This window comes from Triticum aestivum, chromosome 6D, assembly GCF_018294505.1.
Source record: "Triticum aestivum cultivar Chinese Spring chromosome 6D, IWGSC CS RefSeq v2.1, whole genome shotgun sequence".
Classification (NCBI taxonomy): Eukaryota; Viridiplantae; Streptophyta; class Magnoliopsida; order Poales; family Poaceae; genus Triticum; species Triticum aestivum.
Window position 1 is genome coordinate 479,432,773 of NC_057811.1, and position 25,283 is coordinate 479,458,055.

At 46.3% G+C, this 25,283-nt stretch overlaps 2 pseudogenes; both read right to left on the bottom strand.

Moving 5' to 3' along the window:
• Positions 1-14,619: 14,619 nt before the first annotated feature.
• On the bottom strand, positions 14,620-18,705 carry LOC123146133 (disease resistance protein RGA5-like; annotated as a pseudogene).
• A 2,439-nt stretch (positions 18,706-21,144) lies between these two features.
• LOC123146134 (disease resistance protein PIK6-NP-like) lies at positions 21,145-25,190 on the bottom strand (annotated as a pseudogene).
• Positions 25,191-25,283: the final 93 nt, after the last annotated feature.

A 25,283-nucleotide genomic window follows, 5' to 3' on the forward strand; every position in this document is an offset into this window, starting at 1 on the left:
TGATGATGCATTACCGAGTGGGCCCAGAGATACCTCTCCGTCACACGGAGTGACAAATCCCAGTCTCGATCCGTGCCAACCCAACAGACACTTTCGGAGATACCCGTAGTGCACCTTTATAGTCACCCAGTTACGTTGTGACGTTTGGCACACCCAAAGCACTCCTACGGTATCCGGGAGTTGCACGATCTCATGGTCTAAGGAAAAGATACTTGACATTGGAAAAGCTCTAGCAAACGAAACTACACGATCTTTTATGCTATGCTTAGGATTGGGTCTTGTCCATCACATCATTCTCCTAATGATGTGATCCCGTTATCAATGACATCCAATGTCCATAGTCAGGAAACCATGACTATCTGTTGATCAACGAGCTAGTCAACTAGAGGCTTACTAGGGACACGTTGTGGTCTATGTATTCACACATGTATTACGATTTCCGGACAATACAATTATAGCATGAATAATAGACTATTATCATGAACAAAGAAATATAATAATAACCATTTATTATTGCCTCTAGGGCATATTTCCAACAGTCTCCCACTTGCACTAGAGTCAATAATCTAGTTACATTGTGATGAATCGAACACCCATTGCGTCCTGGTGTTGATCATGTTTTGCCCTAGGGAGAGGTTTAGTCAACGGATCTGCTACATTCAGGTCCGTATGTACTTTACAAATATCTATGTCTCCATTTTGAACACTTTCACGAATGGAGTTGAAGCGACGCTTGATATGCCTGGTCTTCCTGTGAAACCTGGGCTCCTTCGCAAGGGCAATAGCTCCAGTGTTGTCACAGAAGAGAGTCATCGGGCCCGACGCATTGGGAATCACCCCTAGGTCGGTAATGAACTCCTTCATCCAGACTGCTTCCTGTGCTGCCTCCGAGGCTGCCATGTACTCCGCTTCACATGTAGATCCCGCCACGACGCTTTGCTTGCAACTGCACCAGCTTACTGCTCCTCCATTCAAAATATACACGTATCCGGTCTGTGACTTCGAGTCATCCAGATCTGTGTCGAAGCTAGCGTCGACGTAACCCTTTACGACGAGCTCTTCGTCACCTCCATAAACGAGAAACATATCCTTAGTCCTCTTCAGGTACTTCAGGATATTCTTGACCGCTGTCCAGTGTTCCTTGCCGGGATTACTTTGGTACCTTCCTACCAAACTTACGGCAAGGTTTACATCAGGTCTGGTACACAGCATGGCATACATAATAGACCCTATGGCCGAGGCATAGGGGATGACACTCATCTCTTCTATATCTTCTGCCGTGGTCGGGCATTGAGCCGTGCTCAATTGCACACCTTGCAATACAGGCAAGAACCCCTTCTTGGACTGATCCATACTGAACTTCTTCAATATCTTGTCAAGGTATGTACTCTGTGAAAGACCAATGAGGCGTCTTGATCTATCTCTATAGATCTTGATGCCTAATATATAAGCAGCTTCTCCAAGGTCCTTCATTGAAAAACACTTATTCAAATAGGCCTTTATACTTTCCAAGAATTCTATATCATTTCCCATCAATAGTATGTCATCCACATATAATATGAGAAATGCTACAGAGCTCCCACTCACTTTCTTGTAAACACAGGCTTCTCCATAAGTCTGTGTAAACCCAAACGCTTTGATCATCTCATCAAAGCGAATGTTCCAACTCCGAGATGCTTGCACCAGCCCATAGATTGAGCGCTGGAGCTTGCACACTTTGTTAGCATTCTTAGGATCGACAAAACCTTCCGGCTGCATCATATACAACTCTTCCTTAAGGAAGCCGTTAAGGAATGCCGTTTTGACGTCCATCTGCCATATCTCATAATCATAGTATGCGGCAATTGCTAACATGATTCGGACGGACTTCAGCTTCGCTACGGGTGAGAAAGTCTCATCGTAGTCAACCCCTTGAACTTGTCGATAACCCTTAGCGACAAGTCGAGCTTTGTAGATGGTCACATTACCATCCGCGTCCGTCTTCTTCTTAAAGATCCATTTGTTTTCTATGGCTCGCCGCTCATCGGGCAAGTCAGTCAAAGTCCATACTTTGTTTTCATACATGGATTCTATCTCGGATTTCATGGCTTCTAGCCATTTGTCGGAATCCGGGCCCGCCATCGCTTCTTCATAGTTCGAAGGTTCACCGTTGTCTAACAACATGATTTCCAGGACAGGGTTGCCGTACCACTCTGGTGCGGAACGTGTCCTTGTGGACCTACGAAGTTCAGTAACTTGATCCGAAGCTTCATGATCATCATCATTAACTTCCTCCCCAGTCGGTGTAGGCACCACAGGAACATTTTCCCGCGCTGCGCTACTTTCCGGTTCGGAAGGGGTGACTATCACCTCATCAAGTTCCACTTTCCTCCCACTCAATTCTTTCGAGAGAAACTCCTTCTCCAGAAAGGACCCGTTCTTGGCAACGAAGATCTTGCCTTCGGATCTGAGGTAGAAGGTATACCCAATAGTTTCCTTAGGGTATCCTATGAAGACGCATTTTTCCGACTTGGGTTCGAGCTTTTCAGGTTGAAGTTTCTTGACATAAGCATCGCATCCCCAAACTTTTAGAAACGACAGCTTAGGTTTCTTCCCAAACCATAATTCATACGGTGTCGTCTCAACGGATTTCGACGGAGCCCTATTTAAAGTGAATGCGGCAGTCTCTAAAGCATAACCCCAAAATGAGAGCGGTAAATCGGTAAGAGACATCATAGATCGCACCATATCCAATAGAGTGCGATTACGACGTTCGGACACACCATTTCTCTGAGGTGTTCCAGGCGGCGTGAGTTGTGAAACTATTCCACATTTCCTTAAGTGTGCACCAAACTCGTGACTTAAATATTCTCCACCACGATCTGATCGTAGGAATTTTATTCTCCTGTCACGTTGATTCTCAACCTCACTCTGAAATTCTTTGAACTTTTCAAAGGTTTCAGACTTGTGTTTCATCAGGTAGACATACCCATATCTACTTAAATCATCAGTGAGAGTGAGAACATAACGATATCCTCCGCGAGCCTCAACACTCATTGGACCGCACACATCGGTATGTATGATTTCCAATAAGTTGGTTGCTCGCTCCATTGTTCCGGAGAACGGAGTCTTGGTCATCTTACCCATGAGGCATGGTTCGCACGTGTCAAATGATTCGTAATCAAGAGACTCCAAAAGTCCATCTGCATGGAGCTTCTTCATGCGCTTGACACCAATGTGACCAAGGCGGCAGTGCCACAAGTATGTGGGACTATCGTTATCAACTTTACATCTTTTGGTATTCACACTATGAACATGTGTAACATCACGTTCGAGATTCATCAAAAATAAACCATTGACCAGCGGGGCATGACCATAAAACATATCTCTCAAATAAATAGAACAACCATTATTCTCGGATTTAAATGAGTAGCCATCTCGAATTAAACGAGATCCAGATACAATGTTCATGCTCAAAGCTGGCACTAAATAACAATTATTGAGGTTTAAAACTAATCCCGTGGGTAGATGCAGAGGTAGCGTGCCGACGGCGATCACATCGACCTTGGAACCATTCCCGACGCGCATCGTCACCTCGTCCTTTGCCAGTCTCCGTTTATTCCGTAGTTCCTGCTTTGAGTTACAAATATGAGCAACCGCACCGGTATCAAATACCCAGGAGCTACTACGAGTACTGGTAAGGTACACATCAATTACTTGTATATCACATATACCTTGGGTGTTGCCGGCCTTCTTCTTGTCCGCTAAATATTTGGGGCAGTTCCGCTTCCAGTGACCACTTCCCTTGCAATAAAAGCACTCAGTCCCGGGCTTGGGTCCATTCTTTGACTTCTTCCCAGTAACTGGTTTACCGGGCGCGGCAACTCCCTTGCCGTCCTTCTTGAAGTTCTTCTTACCCTTGCCCTTCTTGAACTTGGTGGTTTTATTCACCATCAACACTTGATGTTCTTTTCTGATCTCCCCTTCCGCTGATTTCAGCATTGAATATACCTCGGGAATGGTCTTTTCCATCCCCTGCATATTGTAGTTCATCACAAAGCTCTTGTAGCTTGGTGGAAGCGACTGGAGGATTCTGTCAATGACCGCGTCATCCGGGAGATTAACTCCCAGCTGAGACAAGCGGTTGTGCAACCCAGACATTCTGAGTATGTGCTCACTAACAGAACTGTTCTCCTCCATTTTACAGCTGAAGAACTTGTCGGAGACATCATATCTCTCGACCCGGGCATGAGCTTGGAAAACCAGTTTCAGCTCCTCGAACATCTCATATGCTCCATGTTTCTCAAAACGCTTTTGGAGACCCGGTTCTAAGCTGTAAAGCATGCCGCACTGAACGAGGGAGTAATCATCAGCACGTGATTGCCAAGCGTTCATAACGTCTTGGTTCTGTGGGATTGGTGCATCACCTAGCGGTGCTTCTAAGACATAATCTTTCTTGGCTACTATGAGGATGAGCCTCAGGTTCCGGACCCAGTCCGTATAGTTGCTGCCATCATCTTTCAGCTTGGTTTTCTCTAGGAACGCGTTGAAATTGAGGACAACGTTGGCCATTTGATCTACAAGACATAGTGTAAAGATTTTAGACTAAGTTCATGATAATTGAGTTCATCTAATCAAATTATTTAATGAACTCCCACTCAGATAGACATCCCTCTAGTCATCTAAGTGAAACATGATCCGAGTTTAACTAGGCCGTGTCCGATCATCACGTGAGACGGACTAGTCAAGATCGGTGAACATCTCCATGTTGATCGTATCTTCTATACGACTCATGCTCGACCTTTCGGTCCTCCGTGTTCCGAGGCCATGTCTGTACATGCTAGGCTCGTCAAGTCAACCTAAGTGTATTGCGTGTGTTCCGAGGCCATGTCTGTACATGCTAGGCTCGTCAACACCCGTTGTATTCGAACGTTAGAATCTATCACACCCGATCATCACGTGGTGCTTCGAAACAACGAACCTTCGCAACGGTGCACAGTTAGGGTGAACACTTTCTTGAAATTATTATAAGGGATCATCCTACTTGCTACCGTCGTTCTAAGCAAATAAGATGCAAAAACATGATAAACATCACATGCAATCAAATAGTGACATGATATGGCCAATATCATCATGCTCCTTTGATCTCCATCTTCGGGGCACCATGATCATCTTCGTCACCGGCATGACACCATGATCTCCATCATCATGATCTCCATCATTGTGTCTTCATGAAGTCGTCACGCCAACGATTACTTCTACTTCTATGGCTAACGCGTTTAGCAACAAAGTAAAGTAATTTACATGGCGTTATTCAATGACACGCAGGTCATGCAAAATAATAAAGACAACTCCTATGGCTCCTGCCGGTTGTCATACTCATCGACATGCAAGTCGTGATTCCTATTACAAGAATATGATCAATCTCATACATCACATATATCATTCATCACATCTTCTGGCCATATCACATCACATAGCACTTGCTGCAAAAACAAGTTAGACGTCCTCTAATTGTTGTTGCAAGTTTTTACGTGGTTTGTAGGTTTCTAGCAAGAACGTTTCTTACCTACGTATGACCACAACGTGATTTGCCAATTTCTATTTACCCTTCATAAGGACCCTTTTCATCGAATCCGTTCCGACTAAAGTAGGAGAGACAGACACCCGCTAGCCACCTTATGCAACTAGTGCATGTCAGTCGGTGGAACCTGTCTCACGTAAGTGTACGTGTAAGGTCGGTCCGGGCCGCTTCATCCTACAATGCCGCCGAAACAAGAAAAGACTAGTAGCGGCAAGAAGAATTGGCAAACTCAACGCCCACAACTGCTTTGTGTTCTACTCGTGCATAGTAACTACGCATAGGCCTGGCTCATGATGCCACTGTTGGGAATCGTAGCATAATTTAAAATTTTCCTACGCTCACCAAGATGCATCTATGGAGTCTACTAGCAACGAGGGGAAGGAGTGCATCTACATACCCTTGTAGATCGCGAGCGGAAGCGTTCCAATGAACGTGGATGACGGAGTCGTACTCGCCGTGATCCAAATCACCGATGACCGAGTGCCGAACGGACGGCACCTCCGCGTTCAACACACGTACGGTGCAGCGACGTCTCCTCCTTCTTGATCCAGCAAGGGGGAAGGAGAGGTTGATGGAGATCCAACAGCACGACGGCGTGGTGGTGGATGTAGCGGTTCTCCGGCAGGGCTTCGCCGAGCTTCTGCGAGAGAGAGAGAGATGTGTTGCAGGGGAGGAGGGAGGCGCCCAAGGCTGTGGGTTGCTGCCCTCCCTCCCCCCCCTTTATATAGGCCCCCTTGGGAGGGGGGGCGGCCAAAACCCATCTAGGGTTGGGGGGGCGGCGGCCAAGGGGTGGAAAGGGGTGCCTTGCCCCCCAAGGCAAGGGGGAAGCCCCCCCCCTAGGGTTCCCAACCCTAGGCGCATGGGGGGAGGCCCAAGGGGGGCGCCCCAGCCCACTAAGGGCTGGTTCCCTTCCACTTTCAGCCCACGGGGCCCTCCGGGACAGGTGGCCCCACCCGGTGGACCCCCGGGACCCTTCCGGTGGTCCCGGTACAATACCGGTAACCCCCGAAACTTTCCCGGTGGCCGAAACTTGACTTCCTATATATAATTCTTCACCTCCGGACCATTCCGGAACCTCTCGTGACGTCCGGGATCTCATCCGGGACTCCGAACAACTTTCGGGTTTCCGCATACACATATCTCTACAACCCTAGCGTCACCGGACCTTAAGTGTGTAGACCCTACGGGTTCGGGAGACATGCAGACATGACCGAGACGCCTCTCCGGTCAATAACCAACAGCGGGATCTGGATACCCATGTTGGCTCCCACATGTTCCACGATGATCTCATCGGATGAACCACGGTGTCGAGGATTCAATCAATCCGTATGCAATTCCCTTTGTCAATCGGTATGTTACTTGCCCGAGATTCGATCGTCGGTATCCCAATACCTTGTTCAATCTCGTTACCGGCAAGTCTCTTTACTCGTACCGCAATGCATGATCCCGTGACTAACGCCTTAGTCACATTGAGCTCATTATGATGATGCATTACCGAGTGGGCCCAGAGATACCTCTCCGTCACACGGAGTGACAAATCCCAGTCTCGATCCGTGCCAACCCAACAGACACTTTCGGAGATACCCGTAGTGCACCTTTATAGTCACCCAGTTACGTTGTGACGTTTGGCACACCCAAAGCACTCCTACGGTATCCGGGAGTTGCACGATCTCATGGTCTAAGGAAAAGATACTTGACATTGGAAAAGCTCTAGCAAACGAAACTACACGATCTTTTATGCTATGCTTAGGATTGGGTCTTGTCCATCACATCATTCTCCTAATGATGTGATCCCGTTATCAATGACATCCAATGTCCATAGTCAGGAAACCATGACTATCTGTTGATCAACGAGCTAGTCAACTAGAGGCTTACTAGGGACACGTTGTGGTCTATGTATTCACACATGTATTACGATTTCCGGACAATACAATTATAGCATGAATAATAGACTATTATCATGAACAAAGAAATATAATAATAACCTTTTATTATTGCCTCTAGGGCATATTTCCAACAGGTGGCATCAACCGGGACTAAAGGGGGCATTGGTCCCGGTTGGTGCCACGAACCGGTACCAATGCCCACCCTTTAGCCACGAACCGGTACCAATGCCCCCCTTTAGTCCCGGTTGGTGCCACCAACCGGGACCAAAGGCCACCGCTTTCCGCCCTTTGGGCTGCTGAAAAGAGGCCTTTGGTCCCGGTTGGTGGCACCAACCGGGACTAAAGGTGGCATTGGTCCCGGTTGGTGCCACGAACCGGGACCAATGCTCAGTGTATATAAGCAAGACTTGTGAAAATTTTCACTTCTCATCTCGCAGATGCCGCCCGACAATGCCGAGCTCATCGACGCCGCCAGGCTGCCCGTGCTCGCCGTCGCCGCCCCCACCTCGTCGTCGTCGCCCTGCGCCCCGACACCACGCCCTGCGCCCCGACGTCGACACCCTGCTCCTCCTCGCCGGCCCTGCCTCCTCGTCGCTGGCCCTGCCTCCTCGTCACCGTCGCCGCGCCCTGCATCGGCGCCGTCGCCGCGTCCAAGCCCGCTGTGAGCGCCGCCCCGATCCCCTCCTCCTCCTCCCTGTACTGGCCGCAGTCACCGCCGCGCACTGCCGCCGCGCCCCCTGCCCTACGCTGCCACCGCGGCGCCGCCCCTTCCCAGCGCCGCCGCCCCTGCCCTGCAATTTTTTTATTTTTTGTCATATATAGGTATTTTTTTGTCAATTTATATGTATATGTGTATAAATGTGTGTATGTGTGCATATGTATATGTATTTTTTTTGTCATATATATGTATTTTTGTCATATATATGTATTTTTTGATATATATATATATATGAGAAACGATGTTCATAGAATATTTACCAAGTATATATGTATTTTTGTTCATAGCATTTTTTCCATTTATATATGTATGTGGCTATAGATGGATATATATGAGAAATGATGATCCATGGAAAAAATTTATATATGCAAAAGTTACATTTTTAGAAAAGTTTTATATATCTAGCTAGGAAAGGAAGAAGAAGAAAAAGAAGGACAGGAAAAACGAAAATAAGAAGAGGAAGAAAGGAGAAGAAGAGGAGAGGAAGAAGAGGAGAAATAAATAAGAAGAAGAAAAAAGAAAAAAAGAAGAGGAGAAGAAGAAAGGAATAGAGGAGAAGAAGAGAAAATAGAATATTCTATTTTCTCTTCTTCTCCTCTTTTTTTTTTCTTCTTTTTCTTCAATCTTCTCCTCTATTAATATCTTCTTCTCCTCTTTTTCTCCTCTATTAATATACCCCATGTCCCGAGAACTTTAACACGAGGGGGGGTTCGACCTACCCCCTCCCTGATACCATTATTTTCCCATGTATGTATGTCATCGTTGTCGATATAACCCCCTCCCGCATAACTTCGACCGCGATAACTTATACCACGGGAGCACCCCCGGGCCCTCTCGCTCGACCAAAACTCTCGAGGACACCCAAACCCTAGAAAAAAATGATGCCGGTCTCCTACCCCCTCCCGCCGCGCCCCTACCCTTGAAGCGTTGCCGAGGCCACCCCAAACCCGGAATAAGCTAGGTCTACGTTTGCACTAATATATCCACCTGCTGTCATGTTTGTGTAATAATTGCCATGTTGTAATATTTGCAGAAACAATGGAGCACGGACGAGACGAGCAAGCAGAAGAGGTGTTGGGGGACATAATCTTAGCCGGAGGTGATATCTTGTCGTATCTTAACGACAATGATGGTCTGGAAGAACAGGGTGAAGAAGCAGGCTACGGTGATCAAAGAGTGGAGGAGGAAAGACATGATTATGATGGCTCCGGTGACCCAATGCTGGTGCAAGAAGGAGCCCGTGGTGACGGCTCCGGTGACCGAACAGAGTCCGGCCAGGTAAATATATTAGTTAAGCCTGTGCTGACTAGCTAATTGGTGCATTCATTGTTTTGGTATGTACACATATTAATTAACTCTCGTCTTTCTTCTTTTTTCTAGCCCTCCGGATCAAGCACAACTTCAGTAAAGAGACGAGGCCCAAAGAGAAAGTTGCGCTCGAATGAAAGGTTTGAGATCACAGCAATCGCGCGCGACGGCCAACCGATTGAACCCATCCGGACAAAGGAAGCATTTGCTGCTCAGTGCGGGGTTCTTGTTAGGGACAAGATCTGGATCAGCATCCACCAATGGTATAAGCCTAAGAAGGAAGACCCTGAGGTGTCTTATGTCAATGATATGTAGAAAGATGATCTTTGGACTGAGCTGAAGGCAAATTTCACCCTACCGCCAGAGGAGGATCCGGAGAAGCCAGTTAAAGAGCAATTAATCAAGTCTCATGCTCTTAAGAAGATGGCAGACCTATTCAGGAGGTGGAAGAATGAGCTGAAACTGTTTGTTGACAAAGAAAAGACACCAGAATTCATCGGCCAGTATGAGAAGATCAGAGATCACTGGCCCGCATTTGTGGCCCACAAGACATCGGAAAAGAGTAAGAAGATGTCAGCGACAAACAAGAAGAATGCTGCGAAGAAGAAGCTTCACCATCGCACGGGGTCAGGTGGCTACCTCAAAGCCCGGCCTAAGTGGGCCAAGGCTGAGAATGATCTGCTTGAAAAAGGGATCGAACCACAGACAATGAACTGGCCAGACCGTTGCCGGACTTGGTTCTTCGGGGCTGGCGGAAAATTGGACCCTGTATAGGGAGGTGCGTTTGGACGGACGAGCTTTTGAGAATACCGGTCAAGAAGATTCAGCAATATATCGATGCAGCGCAGGAAGGGACGTTCGTTCCAGACAGAGAGAACGACGAGCTCACAATGGCCCTCGGGAATCCTGAGCACCCTGGACGGACACGAGGCACGCCAGGCTCCGTTCCGTGGAAGGCTGGTTTTCCGGACTCAGGCGGTTACAAAAGCCAGGAGAGGAGGAAAAAAATGGAGCAGACCCAAATTCAGAAGCTGCACGAAAGGGTTCAAGCGCTAGAGGAAGGAGACGGCAATCGACATGCCGAAACTACCCCTGAAGCTACCCCGCCATCTCAGCGGAGAAGCAGCGTGGCTTCCACCGAGCTGCTTCAGCCGGAGCATGTCTTGATGGCTCCTGCTAGCTACCCCGTGGATGCTATCACGGAGTCTCAACATTGCCACCTTATGGCGCAATGGCAGAACTTCAAAGTCAAGGCGGCTGTTGGCTCTGTTTTACCTCCTAAAACCGGCGCAACCTACCACTGTCGGCCTATTCCATAAGGATATGCTAGGGTGATGGTGGATGAAATAATGGAGGGATTTGAGAACCTCCATCTTGACCACCCTACCGGTGAAGGGGAGACTCGGCTGGGTTCTGCTCTGAAGACTCCATGCCTATGGCGGAAGGAGCTCATTAACCTTCCGAACTGGACGCCTCCGGCGAGTAAGGGCACTCCGCCTCCTCCTCCGGCGAGTGATCAGGGCACTCAGCCTCCTTCTCCGGCGCGTGGCGGCACTCCGCCTCCTCCTCCGGCGAGTGATCAGGGCACTCAGCCTCCTTCTCCGGCGCGTGGCGGCACTCCGCCTCCTTCTCCGCCTGCGCCGGCGTGCCAGAGCAGCCAGCCTCCTCCTTCTCCGCCTCGTCGGCAAGGGCGGAAGAGACTCGCCGCTGCTCCGGCTGCTCCGGCGCGTCGTAGTCCTTCTCCTCCGCCTTGTAAGAGACAGCCGCAGCCGCTCCGTCTGCTCTGCCGGCGTCTAGCAGTAAGCTGCCAGAGGCGGGAGGCAATACAGATTCGGTCCTTCTCTGAAGACTCCAGAGAAGTTACCATACGAGAGGAGCGAGGAGGAAACCACGAAGATCGTGCGAGCCTAAGTGACGAACTTCTTTGAAGGGGTGAAAGCAAAGAAACATCCACCTCCGGAGGAGAAGGTAGATCCGGTGAAAGCGAAGCGCACTCTGGCTGCCCTGACAAAACCACCAAAGTCTCCGCCGAGAGGCAACTATGAGCGCATTCTTGCAAAGACATTTGCCGAAGCGGAGCGGTCGGGAAGTACTGTCAGTGATCAAAGGTTAAAAGAACGACGAGCTGGGAAAAAATTGCCCAGCTCGGCGAACAAGCGAACCAATCGAGCCCCCCGCTCAAGGTGTCTAGCGACATCGTCGCTAATGATCCGAGGATGGTGCCCGGTTATAGCAATCTTGGAGATTACTGGCCCGACGATGTACATTATGAAATCATGGAGGTGGACGAACACAAATACCATTACGGGAAGCCTCTCGTCAAAGATGAAAGATCTCTAACAACGATGATGCGAAGATTACATGATTGGTACATGAAAACCTGCAGAGAGTCTCGGGGGAGGAATACTTTGACACTGAGAGTTAAACCGGAGCATGACCTCGTTGGAATTGAACTGTTGAATGTTCCATTTGAGGAGTTCTTCCATTTTTCAATCAAAAGGCCCTCGATAAATCAACGATCACTTGCTACTGTCTGTAAGTAGTACTACTTCTGTCATTAAGTCTCTCTATATAGGCCAGCTCTTTCATTGCATGTATTTATAATTATCCTCACTATATTATGCAGATTGAAGATCGCCAAATTGAAGAAAAGACAAATCGGTGATATTGGGTTCATTAACACAAATCTCATAGATGCAACTCAGGTTAAATATCATGCCGAAGATACCGAGGCCAACTTGCTACGATCGTTGGTAATAAATGAAAACAAAGATATAATACTCTTTCCTTACAACTTCAAGTGAGTGTTACTGTCTTGTGCATATTCGGTTTTCCTTATTAGTCCAGGTTATGGTAATGTAATTGATGACTTATGCATGCGTGCGCAGCTTCCACTATATTCTCCTAGAGATTAAGCTTGAGCAGGGAGTAGTAACCGTCTTAGACTCGAGACGAAAAGATCCCCAGGACTATGCGGACATGACTCAAATGCTCGAGAAGTAAGTTAAATCGATCATTATCCACCATATCAGCAACTTTGTTCATTTCCTGATATCAAGTAATTGTTTTCTTTGTCTGTCAGGGTTTGGATAAAATTCACCAAAAAAGCTCCGGGACTGCAGAAGAAGCTGCAATTTAGACACCCGAAAGTAAGTACTATAGTAGCATGTTCCGCGCATCTCCTAGTGATTCAAGCGCTAGTTTCATCAATACCATTTAGCATGCTTGCTTATCAGTTTGATTGACCTCTATTTCTTGTAAAGTGGTTGTGGCAGGAACAAGGGAATGATTTCTGTGGATACTACATTTGCGAGTCCATCCGCCACACGACCTGTGAGCGAGGCTACTCTGACGAACAATATGAAGTGCGTAAGCAATAATATTCACAATTTTATTTTATTACCATCATTTGTGTCGAGTTTCATTTATTCATATATATATATATGTATTGACCCCCTTCTTCCAATTAGATCTTTCGGATGCGGGATGAACTCCTAGCACCAGATCGTATGCGAGCAATTCAAGAGGAATTGGCGGCATTCTTCCTTGACCACGTGATCGCTGAAAACGGAGAATACTATGTGGACCCTGTGTTCTTACAATTTAATTAGGAGATTATATTGTAAGAGATAATTATTGTATATATGTAGCCGGTAGTGTCAGATAGATATACGAGAACTTGTTGTTCAACCAATCTCTCGAAGAAGGAGAGGTGGTCGATATCACTTCTCTCTGTATGCATATGTTCATGACGATCTTCTGTTTCCTTCATTTGCTTACTAGCTAGCGTGTCTAGTCCTCTCCATACGTATATAGTACGTAGCGTCGACCAAGCACGGAGATAAGAGAGGACACTTATCTCTATTAATTAGCTAGCTAACACAATATATGAAACACCTAAATTAACCCCCCAAAACCCCCCAAACCCCCCCCCCCCTTTCAAAAAAAACAAAAACCCCAGCCCATGAAATGTTGACGCGTGGATGCCTATTGGTACCGGTTAGTGCCACCAACCGGGACCAAAGGCCCTCCTGCCTGGGCTCGCCGCACCGGCCACGTGGAGGCTATTGGTCCCGGTTGGTGCCACCAACCGGGACCAAAGGCCCTCCTGCCTGGGCTCGCCGCGCCGGCCACGTGGAGGCCCATCTGTCCCGGTTCGTGTAAGAACCGGGACTAAAGGGTTAGGGCATTAGTAACGACCCTTTAGTCCCGGTTCGAAAACCGGGACAAAAGGCCCTTACCAACCGGGACAATAGGCCCTTTTTCTACTAGTGGGGGTATCTTGGGACCCGAGGTCCACTGGTGATCTAGTGGCCATTCTAGAGTCGGTCCAGGGGAGCGGAAAACGCGTGTTGTGGAGCTGTGTTGGGGCACTGTTATGGATGCTTTGGTTGACTAGGAACAAACTAGCTAATGAGGGGATCTTCCCGACCCACCCGGCTAATGTTATCTACAAATGCAATCTGTTTTTGCAGCAGTGGAGTCCGTTGGCGAGGCGCAAGGATGCTGAGAGGATGCAGCACGCTCAAGACCGTCTCCGCCAGGTGTACATGATGGCTAGGGAGCCAGCTTCCACTCCTTAAAGGAGGGGCCCTTTTGTTCGTTTGTGAGCCTGCGTGCCCAGTGTTTGGCCCTCGAGCCATGTAACTCTTGCTCGCGGTCTTTTGCCCTTGAACCCTATGACTGCCCTCGTGCGTGGCCCGAGGACGTTGATGTGTGTGTAAGGTTTGGATCTGTCAGTACGCTGCCTATGTTGTGGGCTTCATTAATTTAAAGCCGGACGCACCTAGCGTCTTTGTTCTGAATTTTTTTAACTTACACAAGTACACACACAATAATTCCTAAAAATAGTAATCAATGCAAGAAATTCTAATCGTACAATATTCCCTGAAAAGCAAATAGTACCATGTAGCAGAGCAACTGACACCACTTCCTCTGTGATGTCTTAAGGGTTCAGGCATCACCACGACATTTCAATGAAGCCATCATGCACTTGCGTTTAACAGAAGATTCACTGAATAGACGAAGGAAAAACATGTCACATATGGGCGTCAGATAGTGTTATACGAAATTGATAATTGTGATTAATACCTCTTGCATTGGTAGTGAAATGTCAGTTCCCTGACAGCTAGCTCTCTTCATCGTCAATGCAGCTTTCTTCCAACTCGGTCCCGGATAGATAACTTGGGACGATTGGGATGGCAATTTGCCTCGTTCCTTATAGCAGTAGCTGCAGCAGAGCAGCTTACGGAAGATGTGCCTACATAATTGCAGAGAGTAAATATGGCATCTCTCAGACATGGGAGGTGGCCAAGACCCAAGTAGAACCCATACGCTTCTGCCGCTGAAACAAAAAACGGCACCACAAGCTTCTCCAGCTTTGGCAGTGCTCCTTCTTCAAACGTCAAGTAAATTGCACTTTCCCAGCAGATAAGGTATAATTCCTTCAAACACGGAAATGCAATGCCTTGTACGGTAAGCCTTTCTTTTTGGAAGGTATTGAATGTTATATTCAGACAAAGTAAGGCCGGCATCTCTCCCAGCATCCGCAGATCCTCCTCTGTTGCTTCAATCAAATTAATGTTCAGGTATGAGAGACTGGTGAGTGCTGGTACAATCCACTTTGGCATCTTTGGTAAATAGTAGCTACTGGTCATCCAAAATGTTTGGAGGTTATATGGAAGAGGGGACCAAGAATCTAAGAACTGGATGGGTGTTGAATCCGGAGAGTATATCCATAAAGACTGGAGTTTGCAAGTGACAAGCTTGCACAGTGAAGAGAATAACATCTCTTCATGTCTCTTGTATTTCTGAGATCCTCCACCGTCCAACAGTAGATGGAGTTCTTTCAAACGATTCAGTTTCCCCAATTCCTCGACTGCACGTAATGGACTCTTGATAATATTAAATCCCGAGATCGCCTATAAATTCCTCATATTTCTAATCCCATTTGGTAACTTCATTTCACCGTGAGGACCGGGATATCTTGCAGTGAGTAGATGTTGGAGAGCGGTTTTTCCTAGCGCGGGCTACACGGTACCTCGTATCATTGTCGTCCAATCTGGGCTCTACTGCATGTGGATATGTGCCAGGTACAGCAGCTTCCACAAGGATTGCAGGCCTACTTAAACAGTAACCACCACAGTCGATTAGAAAATGAATGGGCGGAGTAGCTCGGGTTGGTTCTGACACATTGGCAGCAGTTGCATGGCTCCAGTACATCCAGATTAAAATATCCAATACATATCTCTTGCACAACGTTTTCTCTTTTTGTCTTTATGCTGTTGTCCTTGATTGAATGCAAAGTATGTCCAGAATAAATCGACATGAGCATCCTATTACATATATACTGCAGTGTTCCGCTGCGTAAAAAACAAGGTTAAAAATAACAATAATATATATCATGTGTTAGCTTAGTTGCATCTATTTCGTCAAAAAAGCTTACTTGCATCTTTGCTGCCATTTGTTTTCATGGATTTAGAAAACGTTGTGCTACTACTGTTTATGACATGAGGTTGCAATGCATCCGATTCTCTCTCTCCAAGACTATTCCCGTGCATGCATCTCTCTTAATCTTCTGAAAAAACTTTGCACAACGGCGCTCTCTCTCTGCTTCGCTTCCTGGCAAACTCACGGGACTACAGTACCTGCATGTAGACAGTAGAGATATGACAGGTTAGTACCTGCATGTGGACAGCAGAGATGCATGCAAGCAGCACCTGCTAATGACGCTGCAGCGAACAGCTGCCCTCCTTTTCTGCACAAATCTCGAAGCAAACCAATGGGCCAGATAAGAGGTACCATAGAGCTCGAGCTAGGAAGAAACTTTGCGTAGATGTTGTAGCTTAACAAGCTGAATAATTCCAGTGGGCAATTCTTCTATCTGTGTATCTCTAATATCTAGCGTCTCTAGACCATATAGCTTCACAATTCCTGATGGTAGCTTTGACATGTCACTGGCCCTGAAGCTCAGATACTTCAACTGGAACAGTTTATCTATACCATTCATATCATACTTATTCAGACTCTCACAATTTTGAAATTCTAGTACACGCAAAGCTTCAAACCGAACAAGCATAGGCAAGTGTTTGATGCAAGTTGATGCGGTCACTGTTAGAGATCGCACATGACTCAGATCTTCATTCGCCAATATAGATGCAAGCTCTTGGTCAATGTGTTGGACTGATAGTCGCTGAATAAGACCATGATGATTTACCAAATCAGTTTGACTATGGCCTGCCAAAGAGATGAAATTATCTTCGACTGATTTTGAAATAATGAGCTCAAGCATCATGTCATGGACTTGACAAGCACAAGCTTTTCCATCATAGCCAATTTCTACAGGTTGGACCATGGTTTTGTTAATTAGCTCATAGAAGTGGTTCTCGGCAACCTCCTGTTTGCTTTGTCCACGCTCTTCTGAGATAAAGGCTTCTGCTATCCATCGCCTCACTAGAATATCTCTCTCAATGACATAATCCTCAGGGTATATACTTAAATATAACAAACATGACTCAAGATTAGGTGAAAGATCATTGTAGCTAAGTGATAGTATGCTATTCATTCCATCTAAGCTTCGGCCTTTGTCCAATGCAGAACCAATAGACCTTCTGACCCTCTCCCACTCATCTTTGACCACTGGCTTCGTTGCCAATAAACTTGATGTAGTGATAATTGCCAAGGGGAGGCCTCCACATTTTTTCAGTATTTTGTTTGAAATTTGTTTTAGCACATCAGGGCAACGGTCCTCCAAACCAAATATTCTTTTGAAAAACAATATTTTAGAGTGCAGATCACTTAGGGCTTCTATTTCATACATGCGACCATTACCATCTAGGCAACATGATCTTGCTACATCAACAATGCGTGTAGTAGCTATAATTCTGCTAGAAAAATCATTCTCTGGGAAAGCATACTTGATAGCGTTCCATGCTGATATCGACCATATATCATCAATAACGATGAGATACCTAATAGATATAAGTAGTTAATGTTAATCAACTACGAAAAAGATTTCAAGTGCAGAACAAGAAGATACCAATGTCATGTCAAAAGAATTCAACCATATACAAAAAAACTATGAACTCCAAGAGGATGGTAATAAAAATACTCAAAAATAAATATCAAGTAAACCATGATAATCTAAGCATCATATAAGGCGCAAGTACTCAACAAGTTAAGGTCCACCATCTGCCTATTGCTTATGTTGCCATCTGTAGTTTGCTTACTTAACTAAGACTTTAGCCATAGTTGGAACTCAAAACTAACCAACTTAAGTTCAAAAAAGATTTCACTCTAAGAAATGTTTGCCCATGATCATACAAGCATCATTTTACAATACTTGTGTGAGTAAAAACAAAATCGTCTAGAACACTTGTTTGAATATCCAGTGTGTGGTGTAGCATATTTCGAGTCCTTTGAGTACAACACTGATCTTTAACCTCTATACACATTTGTTTACAGTTTGATTCTTTTTCATTGCAGTATAGTCAGGCTAGTATTAAGAAATCCTAAATATATTTGTTAGAAAAGGGGACTGAAAATTACCTCTTATCTTGTAGGAGTTCTTTTATCTTCACAATACATTTCGCTTCATCCCAAGTGTCGATTCCTTTCGCAAAATCTTCCTTGCAAGGCAATTGGGAGATTAAATCTTTCATAATTTTCTTTACATTAGGTTTTTGCGAGACAGAGACAAAAGCTTGACAATGAAAATGCCCTTGGATCTTGCGGTAGACCTCCCTTGCCAGTGTTGTTTTTCCCAACCCACCAAAGCCAACAATGGACAGCACCTTGCGATGCTTGGCCAAGCTACTTTCATCTTCCAGCATCCAACTAGCAAGATCATCTCTTGGACCATCAATACCCACAAGATGCGCTTCGTCAACAAGAAGAGCAGACAAGCGGGGATCCACGGCTGAATGTTCAAAGGGGCAGTAGGGAATTTCATCCAGCTTGTAACTACTTTTCAACTCTGCCACAGTCTGATTAGAATGTTCAAAGGAGCTATTCTCCGCCGCCACCGGAGGAGGCCGTGAGCGAAGCTCGCCCGGTGGACGACGGATGGCGGACCTTCCTCCTCTCCTCGCGAGGGGATCCTCTGGCCGAAACGTGATGGCGAACCTGCTCGAACGGCGTGGAGGCGGAGTGGCGTGATGGGGCGGCGGCCCGATCGGATTCCAGCGGCGGTTGTGCCTCCACGGCTGCGGGGGCAGCGTGGGGCCAGCCATGGCGGCTGGCGGCGGCGGATCTGGGGCCCCCACCCCAGATCGGTTCCCCTCCAGATGGTGTGGGCTCGGGCACCGGCCTGGCGGCCATGAGCGGTGGTGGGCGCACGCCAAGGTTGCCCCCACTCACCGGCATGGTTGGGGGAGGCCAGAGGTGTGTGCGTGAGGCCGGCATCGTTCGGAGTCGGCTCTGACGTGCGCGGCGGTGGGAATCTGGCAGGCGGCGGACGGCTGTGAATCCCGGTAGCGTCATCTCCGACTCGATCAGCTCCGGTTCGTGCTAGTTCCAATACCTACCCGGTGCTGGCTTGACGGATCTAGCGGGTGGGCATGGATCCGGGGGAAACTCCAGGCCGGCGTGGCGGCTGCGCCAAAGTCGATGCCCTCGGCGCCGATTCCCTTCCTGGAGGCTTCGGTGTGGATCCTACGCCCCCACCTCCGCCATGAGCGCAGGCGAAAGCCTCTGTTCCTCTGTTTGGGCGACGATGGCACTTTGGTGTCGTGTTCCTTCCTGAAGGCGTCGGCCGAGGACTGCTCAGGGTGGTGGAGTTGCTGGTAGTTCAGAGTCGACGCGAGATGGCATGTAGGTGGAGCGTGTGGCATCAACAGTATCATCGATGGTGGGTATCGGCGGCATGGCGCAGTGGAGACTCGATGTCTGATGCGCGGAGATGGACTCGCGCAGGAGGAGGAAGCTGTCTGGCGTCGTGGTGGCGTCGACGGCAGCTAGACCGTGCAAGGTAGATGCAGCAGTATAGCTCTGAAGATGGATTGGTGGCAGGTGGCTGCGGCGGCCTCATACCCGGCAGGCGTCTTGGTTGAGGAGTGCGCCGGACCGGTGGGTGCCCCATACCCGGCAGGCGTCCTGGATGGGACCTCTGGTCTTAGATGTTAGGTTTCGCTGCGAGGTCTATTTGGTATTAGGCCCAGACTATCAGCATCCCTCCATCATTTGGATAGGATTAGCGACAGATGTTGCCTAGACGGTGGCTTTAGTCTTGCTGTTGTATTACTTTGTAATGTCTTGTGTGAACAATTAATAAGGTGGCTGCATGCACCGTCCAGATGCAGAGGCCGGGGGTCCTCCTCCATTTCTAAAAAAAAATGCAAGTGACACTCAAAAAATGAACTGTATGTCTCCAAAACAAATATGCTCCACTCACACATTATCCCACCTTTTGTCATATAATAACTTTATTAGAAGCAGAGAAATGCAAGTGGAGTAATTAAGCGAGTTGTGCTACTGCTTGATGATTTATCACTCGAGGCGAAGAAAAGAATTGACTACTTGAGGCAATAATCCGGCCACGTTCATGGGTACCTGTATTTGGATCCACCGGACATCAAACCTCTGATTGCACTGGCACTGCATCCCCATCTATTTGGATCCACCGTTCATGGGGGAACTGATCTCAGCCATTTATTCTAGATCCAACGCATGAAATGTGGCTAAGTTAGGCTCCTAACTTCACAGTAGCTAAGTTAGAGGAGCCGGTTCCGTTCATGGGTTCCTGTCACAATTCACCCACGTTCACTTCTTTCAACAAACAAGACATTCAAAGTCGACTATAAGACTCCAGCAGCGACACGCTCTCACCGAATCATATCAACCCTGAATTAACCATGTGCTGCAACCGCCAACAGGACCCGCCGTGTTGCTTCCGGTACGAGGTTCACGAGGTCAGATCTGTTCATTCTCACATGCTCGAACCCCTGTTTCTGGCTTCCATGCGAGCAGAGCAACTCTGTTTCCTTCTTCATAACAAATAGAAACAGAGGCCACTTGGCTATAGTTTCTTCTCTTTATTTTTTCGAGGAAAGGGCTAGCCCGGCAATTTCGGCTTCTACTGTACAGCCCATAATGTGTAGAAACTCAACAACAATCACTGGTGTGAGCCAGTGGGATGAATGGTGTGGGCACCGTCAGGCTGCTGCAGAGTCTTGGACTGTTCCTGCTGGAGAAGGTGAGCAACCTTGCCGAGTAACACAGTTTCGGTTCAAATAGCATAGCAACAGACTTATTACAGTACGAGTACTAGGTGATGAACGGCATTGGTGGCCTGCACTTCATCAGGTAACAACTATCCTCTGATCTATGCAATTAATTACGAAATATGCTTAGTGGATTACTGGAGTTCCCTGTTCTCTGCTGCTGCGGGCAAAAGTTCGTGACGCTCCATTTGAATCTGGTGATCTGTTTCGGTGTGACTTTCGGGTCACGAAAATTTTCTATTCACGAATTTTTGTTCCCTGGTTCAGAGTATAGCAGTTGACGCCACAGTAGTGTTCAGAGTATAGTAGTCCACAAAACAACGTTACAACTCTGTCTGAATAGGATGCAAAAAAAGAAAGTTACAACTCTGAAACCTAACATCATATCTCTCAATTTAACTTTTTTTTGCGGGGATCTCTCAATTTAAATTAACTTAACTGTCTCAACTTAACTGAATGCATGGTCCATCAAAATATAAGTTACACACAAGTGCTTGAGCACGTACACAACAGAGAAACTTCACCTAGAGTGGTGAACTTAGTTCTTAACAATAGTACAAGATCCCCTCAAAACCAAATATTACCATGTAGCAGAGCAACAAACTAACACAGCTTCTTCTGGGACACCTTTCTTTGAGCTTTAGGGTTCAGGCATCACCACAACATTCCAATCAAGGCAGCAGCACAACATCACACGCTTTCATTCAATAGAAGATCCCCTGAACAGATGAAGGGAGAACATGTCAACATCTAAGCGTGAGAAAGATTGCCTCGGAAACTGCTGTACGGAATCAAAATGTTAATTATGATTAATACCTCTTGCATTACTAGTGGAATGTCATGATATAACAATTCCCTGACAACTACATCTCCTCCTCTTTGCTCCAGCTCTCTCCCATTTCGTCCCGGATAGATAACCTGGGATGATTGGGATGATTATTTGCCTCGTTCCTTATAGCGGCGGCTGCAACAAAGTATTTTTCTCTAATACGAGCTGCATTTGAGTTGCCTCCGTAATATGTGTCATAACTGTTGCAGAGAGTAACTTCGGCATCTCTGAGACATGGGAGGTGGCCAAGACCCAAGCAGAACCCATAGGCTTCTGCCACTGAAACATAGAACGGCAGCTTAAGCTTCTCCAGCTTTGGCAGTGTCCCTTCTTCAAACGTCAAGTAAATTGCACATTCTCAATGGTACGCAAAAATAATGTAGAATTCCTTCAAACACGAGAATGCAAAGTCTTTTATGGTAAGCCTTTCTTTCTGGACAGTCTTGAATGCTATACTCAGATAAAGTAAGGCTGACATCTCTCCGAGTATCCGCAGACCCTCTTCTGTTACTTCAATCAAATTAAGGTCCAGGTATGCAAGACTGGTGAGTGCTGGTACAATCCACTTTGGCATCGGGAAATAGTATTAGTGGTCATCCAAAATATTTGGAGGTTATATGGCAGAGGGGACCAGGAATCTAAGAACTGGAGTGATGTTGAATCATTAGAGTATATCCGTACAGACTGAAGTTTGCAGGTGCCAAGTTTGCATAGTGACGACAGTAACATCTCTTCATGCCTCTTGTATTCCAGAGATCCTCCACTGTCCAACTGTAGAATGAGGTCTTTCAAAACGGTCAGATTCCCCAGTTCCTCGACTGCACACAATGAACTCTTGATAATATTAAAGCCCGAGATCGCCTGTAAATTCTTCATAGTTCCAATCCCATTTGGTATCTTTGTTTTACCGTGAGCAGTACCAGAATATGGATATCTTCCAGTGAGTAGATGTTGTAGCTTAACAAGCTGAATAATTCCAGTGGGCAATTCTTCTATATGTGTATTTCTAAGATCCAACGTCTCTAGATCATAAAGCCTCAAAACTCCTGATGGTAGCTTCAACATGTCAGTGCCCCTAAAGCTCAGGTACTTCAACAGGAATAGTTTATCTATGCCATTCATATCATACTCATGCAGATTTTGACAATCTTGAAATTCTAGGACACGCAAAGCTTCAAAACGAACAAGCCCAGGCAAGTGTTTGATGCAAGTTGAAGCCATCACTGTTAGAGATCGTACATGGCTTAGTTCTTCATTTGCCAATATAGATGCAAGCTCTAGGTCAATATGTTGTACTGATAGTCGTCGAATAAAACCATCACACTTTGCCAAATCAGTTTGACTATGGCTTGCCAAAGAGATGAAATTATTTTCAACGGATTTTGAAATAAGGAGCTCAAGCATCATATCATGGACTTTACAAGCACGAGCCTTTCCATCATAGCCAACTTCCACCGGTTGGACCATACTTTTGTTTATTAGCTCATAGAAATGGTTCTCGGCAACCTCTTGTTTGCTTTGTCCACGCTCTTCGGAGATAAAGCCTTCTCCTATCCATCGCCTCACTAAAATATCTCGCTCAATCACATAATCCTCAGGATATATACATAGATATAGCAAGCAGGTCTTCAGATTAGGTGGAAGGTCATTTTAGCTAAGGGATAGTATGCTATTCATTGCATCTAAGCTTCGGTTTTTGTCCAATGCAGAACCAATGGACCTTCCAACTCTCTCCCACTCATATTTGACCACTGATCTGTTTGCCAATAAACTTGATATGCTGATAATTGCCAATGGGAGGCCTCCACATTTCTTCAGTATTTTATTTGAACTTTGTTTTAGCACATTAGGGCAACAGTCCTCGGAACCAAATATTCTTTTGAAAAACAATCTTTTGGACTGGAGATCACTCAGGGCTTCCATTTCATACATGCGACCATTACCACCTTGACAACATGATCTTGCTACATCAACATTGCGTGTAGTTGCAATAATTCTGCTACAAAAATCATTCTCTGGGAAAGCATGCTTAATAGCATCCCATGCTGATATGGACCATATATCATCAATAACAATGAGATACCTGAAGCATATAAGTAGATATTGTTAACCAACTATGAAAAGTAGTTCAAGTACAGAACATAAAGATACCAATGTCATTTATAAGGACTTCAACCATAATACACACAGAAAAAACACTACAGACTCCAAGGGGATGGTAATAACAAAAAACAAAAATCAAAATAAAGCAAGATACTCTAAGCATCATGTAAATTGCAAGTACTCAACAAGTTATTTAAGGTCCACCATGTGCTTATTACATATGTTGCCATGCGTACTTTGCTTACTTAACCAAGACTTCGGACATAGATGCAACACCAAACTAACCAACTTAAGTTGAAAAAAATCTCACTTTAACAATGTTTGCCCATGTTCATACACACGTCATTTCAAATATTGTTTGAGTATTTTTGTCCATAACACTTGTTTGAATATCTAATGTATGTGGTGCCATACATAGAAGTCAATTTTGATATCGTATACTCATGTGTCAACAACCTATATGTATGTTATTCATGCTTTAAAGGTTGAGGATAAATATTTTGAATCGTTTGAGTACATCACTAATCTTTAACCCCTATACATGTTTGTTTACATCTATTTCACTACAGTATAGTCAATCTTGTATTAAGAAACTAAAAAATATGTGGTGGTGGTGGGGGGGTGAAATTACGTACCTCTTATCTTTTAAGAGCTCTCTTAGCTTCGCAATACATATCGTTTCATCCCAGGTGTCGATACCTTCTATAAAATCTTTCTTGCAAGGCATCTGGGAGATCAAATCCTTCATAATTTTCTTCACATTAGGCTTTTGTGAGATAGAGACAAAAGCCCAACAATGGAAATGCCCTTGGATCTTGCGGTAGACCTCTCTCGCCAGTGTCGTTTTTCCCAAACCACGAAAGCCAACAATGGACAAAACCTTGCGATGCTTTGTGAAGCTATTTTCATCTATCAGCATCCAACTGGCAAGGTTATCTCTTGGACCATCAATGCCCATGAGGTGTGCTTCCTCAACAAAAAGAGCAGACAAGCGGGGATCCACAACCAAATGTTCAAAGGGAATATCATCCAGCTTGTAACTACTCTTCAACTCTTTTACCTCCTTGAGACGAATTTTCAGATCGTCGATCTGGCTGGTGATTCCGTGACGAGAACCTAACGTCTTGAGCCGGCGAGCAGTCTCGCGGAAGAACTCCTTGAAGCCACCCTGGTGCTGGCCCTCATTACCGAGCTGGTGGATGAACTTGACAATGACATCCTCGATGTCATAGGCCAGCTCCCTCACGAGTGATATCCAATCCTTCACCTGGACATCGAGATCTTGTAGCATCATGTACTTGCGGACAGCGCCATGCATGCCAGTCAGCTCAGCTTTGAGCGAGCGGATCTCGCGGCGGACGCCTTTGAGGCGGGCACACTCACCTTCAAGCAAACCAGCGAGCTTCCCCAGCAGGGGACCTAGCACACCCTGCGAAGCACTCACCACCTCCTTTTATTTCTCTATTCCTCTCGGTTTGTGCTTCGTGTGTTCTCAGAGTGGATAGAAGTGTAGGAACAGGACCGACTAATGGGGTTCGCACTAGCTGCAAGATTCTTATAGAGTTTTTGCTTTAGTTTGGCCTGGCCATGACGATAGCTGATGGTAAACAGTTAACAGCGTCCTGTCTGGGACACAGCTCCGTAGGCCTTGTTGGGT